The 8,672-nt window shown below is 35.1% G+C and overlaps 1 pseudogene; it reads right to left on the reverse strand.

The window, feature by feature from the left end:
- Positions 1–1,330: 1,330 nt before the first annotated feature.
- LOC114194950 lies at positions 1,331–8,022 on the reverse strand (annotated as a pseudogene).
- Between the last annotated feature and the right edge of the window lie 650 nt (positions 8,023–8,672).

Below are 8,672 nucleotides of genomic sequence, written 5' to 3' on the forward strand. Positions count from 1 at the left end.
AGATTATAAAATTAAAAAAAATTAAAATTAAAAAAAGCACGAAACATCACATGACAGTCTTTCTTCATAACCATTAATTATTTAAACGATGTTAATAAAAAAAGTTCAAATTGAACAAAATTGGCAAAAATTGGGACCTGATTGAAAAAAAAATATTAGGACTAAAATGACAAAAATGAACAAAAAACGGGACCAAATGTGTATTTTAACCATATATTTTTATTGACGGTGAAACTAACACTATGATATTAATATTTTATCCCATACTACTTGTTATTCAATATATCTTTTGTGTTTTGTTTGGCCAAACATAACTAATATGTTTGAGAGTCGGATAAATCCACTCTAGAATTCTAATTTTTATGTTGTGGCTTGACTAACACAATTAGCTTCCATTTTTTTGGATTGTCACAATTTTTTCGTAGCTTTTTGTGTTGATTAGAACATAAAAAGGAAACAAAATAAACATGTGATGTGCAATATAATTGAATTATGCTTTTATTACATGTTTTTTAGTTGTTTCCTTATGAAGCAAAGAAAGAGTTTAAGGGCATTAAAGCTTTCCTTTAAGGCTTCTAGTTAAGAAATGCAATATGTGATCTACATAGTTGACAAACATGATTGTAGAAAATCCAAAAAACGCAAGATTGAAGCCAATACCACCATTTCTAAGATATAAGATTCAAAATTCAAGTTGAAGAACACACAAGTTCATTATAGTTTTCTAGTATTCATATTTTCTAATTGTTCTTTGTAGATAAGTTAAACCTTTGTGATTCTTCACAACATGTTGTAACCCAATGAACTTAAACTACCCTATTTTAAATATTTCTTTGTCATATGCTTTGAAGTCCTTGTATAAGAAGGAGATTAAGACAAGATAACCAATAGTTGTTTTCATACTCATTGTAACTAAGTTTTGGTATTCGTTGTAATCATTGATTTGGTTAATGAAACCTTTTAAGAAGTTGTTTTAACCCATGAATTTGGGTGAGCTAGTATAGAATTGCTCTTTGTTGTTTTTGCTTTTCTTGTTCGGTAGAACATCTAGTCTAGTTTTAACAAGAAACGTCTAAGACTCTAATCAATCTCCTTGCTAGAGCTAGTTTTTCGAACAATAATAGAGAGATTACCTCATAATAAACAAGCAAAACGATTCAACATTAATAACCAGATGAAAATATTTATGCAAGACTTTGAATTAAAATTTCAAAGACTTAAAACATGGATCACTCTCCCAATCTCACGAACTCAACAAAGAAAAAGCTTGATTGATCCATCTAAATGTAGAGAGAGAATGAATTTGATTGCTCATAGATTGACACACTAACTAGGAACTCAAAGTTGCTTTCTCAGCAAGGCTTTGCACATTTTTGTCCTTTCCTTATGCTCTTTAGTTCCAAATGTTTGCCACTTCATCAAACGTCAACCCTTTTGGTCTCAGGCATCAAAAAGATCACAAAAATAACTACAATGACAGATACCCCGAAAAGAATCATGAAACTCTCACCAAGCCTTATGGCATCAACCACCAAGAGGAAGATGGTGGACATTATGACACTACAAATTTAGTTGACGGTCGCTGACATGCCACCACAACTCCCTATACTCTTGAGAATAAATCTCTGAGTTCACAATCCATGGCACAGGACCCATTCCTAGGGCATAGAAAAGAATATACAAAATCAAACCCAAGATATCAATCCATCCAAGTGTTTGACTTGCATTTCCATGTCCCATGAGGTAGCAAGTTGTGGAGAGAATGACCAACGAGAGAGTCATACCAAAAAAACTAGCAAGAGCGAGCACTTTAGCGGCCATCAATGTCAATGAGGTAGATGCCTAGAATTGTGGCTGCTGCATTCATGCCAAAAACAATCATGGAGAGGAACAAAGCTAATTGGTTTGATCTGAAGCCAGCCATCTGAATGATTATGGGGCTATAGTACATTATAATGCTAATACCACCAACTTGCTAAAATGCCTGAAGTCCACCCCCACAAATGAAGGCATATCTAATCTCTTTCTTCGTGAAAATATCACTATACTGCACTTTCACCTCACTATTGCATTCCTGCTCCAGGAGTTCTTCCAAAATTGTAGTCTCGTCCTCCAACCGGGGTTATGAGTAAATCTTAGAGAGAACACTTATTGCTTCCTCTTTCCTATTCTGTAATAATCAAATTCAAATTTATCTATTTATTAAAACAAGGGTTTAGATATGAAATCACAAAGTCTGTGATTTCTAATTAATTTCTAATCACAAACAATTTCCTTAAAAATTACCTTCATGTAAAGCCATCTTGGGGACTCTGGAAGAAAGGCCATGAGGACAAACTGAAGAACAGTTGGCAAACTTGCAACTCCAAGCATCCAACGCCATGTCCCAGAAACCTAGATTATTCAAAATAAAATATTCACAAACAGTTTAATCATAAACATTTATAATAAGGCAATAATTAAGGGACAATGAAGTATTTTGGTGAGGCCAAAATTAATGACATAGGAGAGAAATTGTCCAACAATAACCATAAGAGTATTTGCACTGACTAATCCTCCTCTTATTTCAGATTGTGATACTTCTGCAATGTAGACAAGAGCAGTGACAGAGGCAGCACCAACACCTAGCCCTACTGGAAAACGATCCGATATGATCATGTAAGGATTTGGTGCGGTAGCCATTACTATTGACCCTACGCCAAAGCATATGTCCACAATGATAGTAGCACTCTTACGTCCCAAATGATCATTAATCACACTGCCAATTGTAGCACCAAATATTGCACCAATCAATGCCATCCCAACAATCACATCCTATATCACAAAATCATCATTTTTATATGTTTCTTCTCCCAAAGCTAGCAAATTATATATATATATATATATATATATATATATATATATATATATATATATATATATATATATATATATATATATTGTTAGAGGAAGATGTGATATTTAGAAGAGAGAACTCAAATTTCCTTGATTGAAAATGCCAAGTACAACAAGGTATTTATAGGAGCTAATGGAGATATCTAGACTCATTTCTAGGAGCTTCTCTAATTAATGCTCCACTATGGAATTTTCTACATCCTTCACTAATTAGGACATTCTAGAATTTCTAGACCTTACTTAGGGAAACTAAGAAACTTCTAGATAATTCTTTATTTTAAATTATAATAACATTCTCCCCCTTAATTTGAAATCTTCTTTTGCACACCAATCTTTGCTCTTAGCCTTTGAAAATCTTCAAACTTTAATGGCTTCGTGAAGATATCTGCAACTTGATCTTGAGTCTTGACATACTTGAGCTCCACTTCTTTTCTAGAAATACATTCTCTTATGAAATGATACCTTGTGTCTATATGCTTGCTTTGATCATGAAACACCGGATTCTTTGCTAGTGCTTGTGCAGACTTGTTATCTACGCATATCTCCATAGCTTCCACTTATGGTAAATGAAGTTCTTTCAATAATCTCCTTAGCCAAATCGCATGACAAGTGCATGAAGTTGCTGCCACATATTCTGACTCACATGTTGAAAGTGTGACAATGGGTTGTTTCTTTGAACTCCATGAGAAAGCACATCCTCCCATGAATAATATAAAGCCACTAGTGCACTTTCTATCATCGATATCTCCGGCATAATCACTATCACAAAATCCATGGAGTTTGAAATCATTAGAAAATGAATAAAATAACCCATAGTCAAGAGTACCTTTTAGATAGCGGAGTATCCTCTTAGCAACTTTCATATGAGTAGAAGTGGGAGTCTTCATGAATCGACTCACTACTCCAACCGCATACAAAATATCGGGCCTTGTACATGTTAAGTATCTCAAACTTCCCACAAGGCTTTTGAATAGAGTGGGATTCTTCTTTTCTCCATCTTCAAACTTGGATAGCTTTATCCCACTTTCCATGGGTGTATTCACTGGATTGCAATCAAACATTTTAAATTTCTTCAAGACCTCCTTTGCATAGCATTCTTGAGAAATGAAGATACCTTCCTCCAATTGCTTAACCTCTAGGCCCAAATAGTATGACATGAGCCCTAGGTCTGTCATCTCAAACTCATATGACATCACCTTCTTGAATTCTTCAAACAAGCTTGAATTGCTACCAGTGAATATAAGATCATCCACATAGAGACAAACAATCAAAATATCTTCATTATCAAAAGTTTTGATATAGAGAGCATACTCGTTAAGACATTGAACAAAGCCATTATCTTGGAAGTACTTGTCAATGCGACTATTCTATGCCCTTGGTGCTTGCTTTAATCCATACAAAGATCTCTTCAATTTTAGAACCTTATCTTCATGTCCTTCAACCACAAAGCCTGAAGGTTGCTCAATATGGACTTCTTCTTCTAGATAACCATTCAGGAACGCAGACTTCACATCAAGTTGATAAATCTTCCACTTCATTTGGGCCGTCAAAGAAATCAACAAACAGATCGTATCCATGCGAGCGACGGGTGCATAAACTTCATCATAGTCTACTCCATGCTTTTGCTTGTAGCCTTTTACAACTAGTCGTGCTTTGTATCTTTCCACCTCTCCACTAGCATTCTTCTTAGTCTTGTACACCCATTTCACTCCAATTGCTTCATGACCTTTGGGAATAGTTGTTAATTCCCAAGTGTCATTTTTCCCGATTGACTTGATCTCCTCTTCCATGGCAAGTCTCCACCTTTTATTTTTCACAGCTTCCTCAAAATTCAATGGCTCACAATCTATTTGAAGGCAATATAATTCTTCAAGATTACACGTGACTTCATCAGACCTCTCATAGATGTTACGTATGTCTCTTGTCTTCCTTGGCCTTTCGCTTGTACTTTCTTCTTCTGCATGAGATTCAACAGATGGGAGGGCGAATGAGGAGGAGTGACATCTTGAATTGCAGTTTCTTGATCTTCTTCCTCTTCTTCAAGATATGGAAGAAAATCGTACATCTTCTCTTCTTGAGCCTCCCAATTCCACACAGCTTCTTCATCAAATTCAACGTCATGACTTACTACCACTTTGCCATCGCTTGGATTGTATAATTTGTAGCCTTTAGATTGAGCATCATAGCCAACAAAGACATATTTGGCACTTCGATCATCGAGCTTGGATCTTTCTTGTTTCGGTACATGGGTGTAAGTTATACTCCCAAAGACATGCAAATGATTAGCACTAGGCTTCCTTCCACTCCATGCTTCTTGAGGTGTTTGATCTTTTAGATTGGACGTTGGGGAGCGGTTAGAGAAATAGACCGCACAAGAAACAGCTTCAGCCCAAAACTCCTTGGGCATATTTCTAGCTTTCAGCATGCTTCTGGCCATGTTGAGAATGGTTTTATTCTTCCTCTCGACTACTCCATTTTGTTGTGGCGATCTAGGAACAGTCAATGGACGACGAATTCCATGAGTTGCACAAAATTCATTGAACTCATTTGAAGTGAATTCTCCGCCACGATCAGATGTCAAAGCTTTGATTTCAAAGCCACTTTCTTTTTCAACAAGAGCTTTGAAACTCTTGAAAAAAGAAAATACTTCTGACTTTTATCTGAGAAAATACACCCACTTTTTTCTACTGAAATCATCAATGAAGAGTAAGAAATATTTATTCTTACTGAATGATGGTGGATCGATTGGACCACACATCGGCATGTACAAGTTGAAGAGGCTTGGTTGCTCTTGAAGCAGCTACTTTCGGAAAGCTTTTCCTCGCATGCTTTCCAAGAAGACACGCTTCACACAATTGGTTGGGACTGTTGATTGCAGGCATCCCTTTCACCATCTCCTTTTCTCCCAAACTTTTAAGAGCTGCAAAGTTTAGGTGTCCAAACCTCATGTGCCGAAACCATGCTTTATCTTGCACGCTTACCTTCAAACACTTTGCTTCAATGGATTTTAAATTCAAGATAAACATTCTATTTCTTGACATAAGCACCTTAGCAATCAAATTTTCATTTTGATCTTTAAGCCAGAAACATTTATCTTTCATAAGGATCTCATTTCCTTTTTCAAGAAGTTGACCTAAACTCCAAATATTGCTTTTTAATTTAGGCACATAATAAACATCATTGATCATCTTATGACTGCCATCTTTGGAAGAGATTAGGATTGTACCTTTTCCTTCAACTCGAACTTTGGACGAGTCTCCAAAGGACACATTTTCACTCACATTCTCATTAAGCTCCACAAACTTCTCCTTGTAGCCACACATGTGGTTACTAGCACCATTGTCCAAGTACCACGAACAATTGACATCTTTATCTTCACCTTTTAGGGTTAGCAACAAGGTTGACTCTTCTTCTTCATTAATAAGATTAGCTTTTTCCTCCATTTGTAACATTCAACTTTAGATTTGTCATACCTTCTTTTGTTTTGAGAATAGCCACGGCCTCTTCCTCTTGCTCTTCCACAGGCTCTTGATGATGAGAAACTCCTTTCTTCATTGTTTGAAGCATTGTTACCATTTCCTCTTCCTCCATATGCATGAACATGTTCTCTTTCTCCACGACCATGACCTCTTCCTCGTCCACGTCCTCGTTGACTCCTAAATCCTCCATTATTCTTCAAAGAAGCTTGAGCTTTAAGGGCTTGCTCCAATGGCTCTTCTTGTCTCCTTTTCATTCTTTCTTCATGAGCTTGTAGAGAACCTTCCAACTCTTCAAGACTCATGGAGTCAAGATCTTTAGATTCCTCAATCACACATACCACATAGTCGAACTTTGGAGTCAAGGAACGAAGGATCTTTTCCATCACACGAACATCCTCTATTTTATCTCGATATCTCTTCAATTGATTGACAATAACCTTTACTCTTGAGCAATAATCCGATATTGATTTAGATTCCTTCATCTTCAAAGCTTCAAAGTCACTCCTTAGTGATTGAAGTCTTATCTTCTTCACTTTGTCGAAGCCTTGGAGGGATTTTTCCAAGATCTCCCAAGCTTCCTTCGACGTAGTAGCATAGACAACTTTCTCGAATATGTGGTCATCCAAACATTGATGGATGAGAGTAAGGGCTTGTTGATCCTTCTTCCTTGTCTTCAACAAATTCTCCATCTCTTCTTGATATAAGCTTCCTTCATCTTGAGGCTCTTCATAGCCTTTTTGTACAATATCCCACGCACCTTGAAAGCCTAATAACGCTTTCATGCGAAGACACCATTTTTCATAATTCTCATTTGTAAGACGAGGAAATTGGAAGGTAGTATACCCATTGCTTGCCATCTCTCAACTCTCTCTCTCTTTTTCTTTTCTCTCAACACTCTTTTTTTCTCTCTTTCAACTCTCTAGATCAAACCTAGCTCTTGATACCACTTTGTTAGAGGAAAAGTTGATATTTAGAAAAGAGAACTCAAATTTTCCTTGATTGAAAATGCCAAGTACAACGAGGTATTTATAGGAGCTAATGGAGAGATCTAGACTCATTTCTAGGAGCTTCTCTAATTAATGCTCCACTATGGAATTTTCTACATCCTTCACTAATTAGTACATTCTAGAATTTCTAGACCTTACTTAGGGAAACTAAGAAACTTCTAGATAATTCTTTATTTCAAATTACAATAACTAATATATATATATATATATATATATATATATATATATATATATATTAACATGTTAATTAAATTTTAATAGTATATGACCTCATACTTGAAGAAAGCTACTATTCCTCACCACATTGACATCCTCTTTTATGTACAGAAGAGCACTTGACACCACGCCTGCATATTGAATTCATGCATGCACCAACATATAACGTAAGAAAATGTTGTTTTATGTACGTATATATATAGTAGTTAAATTAATTTCTTTGTTCATGCATGTAGCATAACTTTAGTATATGTATAATAATGATACACACTAGTATCGTAGCCGAATAGAATACCACCTAGGCCTGCGACGAAAGTGATTCCAACGATGTAAAGGTTCTGGAAAAGGGGGATTTCGGTTTCAAGATGCATGTCCAAGTAATTGGAGCTTCCTGCTTTCATTGATATGCCCATTTCAACTACCATTGTTGCGTTATTGTTGGAACAATAATTAATACTTTTGTCATTTTCAATTAATGAAGAACTAATTGGGGAATTGAATGGTAAAGTGATAATGATGATTGCACGAACATTTGTATACACCTTAAAGGAACCAAATTTGGAGAGTTGTTTAATTTTCGTAGAAAGTAGAGATGTATTAAGTTGTGAACAATAAACTACTCTGAAACGAAATATCAGTATTGTTGTGTTTGTGTTTTAGTTAATTATGTTTAGGTGGTTCCCTCATACCTCACTTCAACCATTTCCACCTCAAACATTCACTCTCATTCCTTTTATTACTAAACACTACTAAAAAAACTAATATTTCTTGCCAATTTTGTTTTGATTTTTTTAGGAAATACTTATAAATTTTGTTATGAAAAAAAAATGCAAGAAATTGTTGCCAATGTTTTTGTAAAATATTTTGTATAAAACACTTTTCGCAACAAATTTTGAAGAAAATATTTGCGAATTTTATAATTTTGTAAGAAATAATTATCCACAGAGAAATTATTTGTCAATTAAAATTCTTAGAAAAAATAGCAGGAAAAAGTCTTTTTTTTGCAAATTATTTTAATAAATTTGTAAGAAAATTCTCATATAATATGAGAATTTTTAGTAGTGAAACTACATAT

This window comes from Vigna unguiculata, chromosome 8 (genome assembly GCF_004118075.2).
Source record: "Vigna unguiculata cultivar IT97K-499-35 chromosome 8, ASM411807v1, whole genome shotgun sequence".
Classification (NCBI taxonomy): domain Eukaryota; kingdom Viridiplantae; phylum Streptophyta; class Magnoliopsida; order Fabales; family Fabaceae; genus Vigna; species Vigna unguiculata.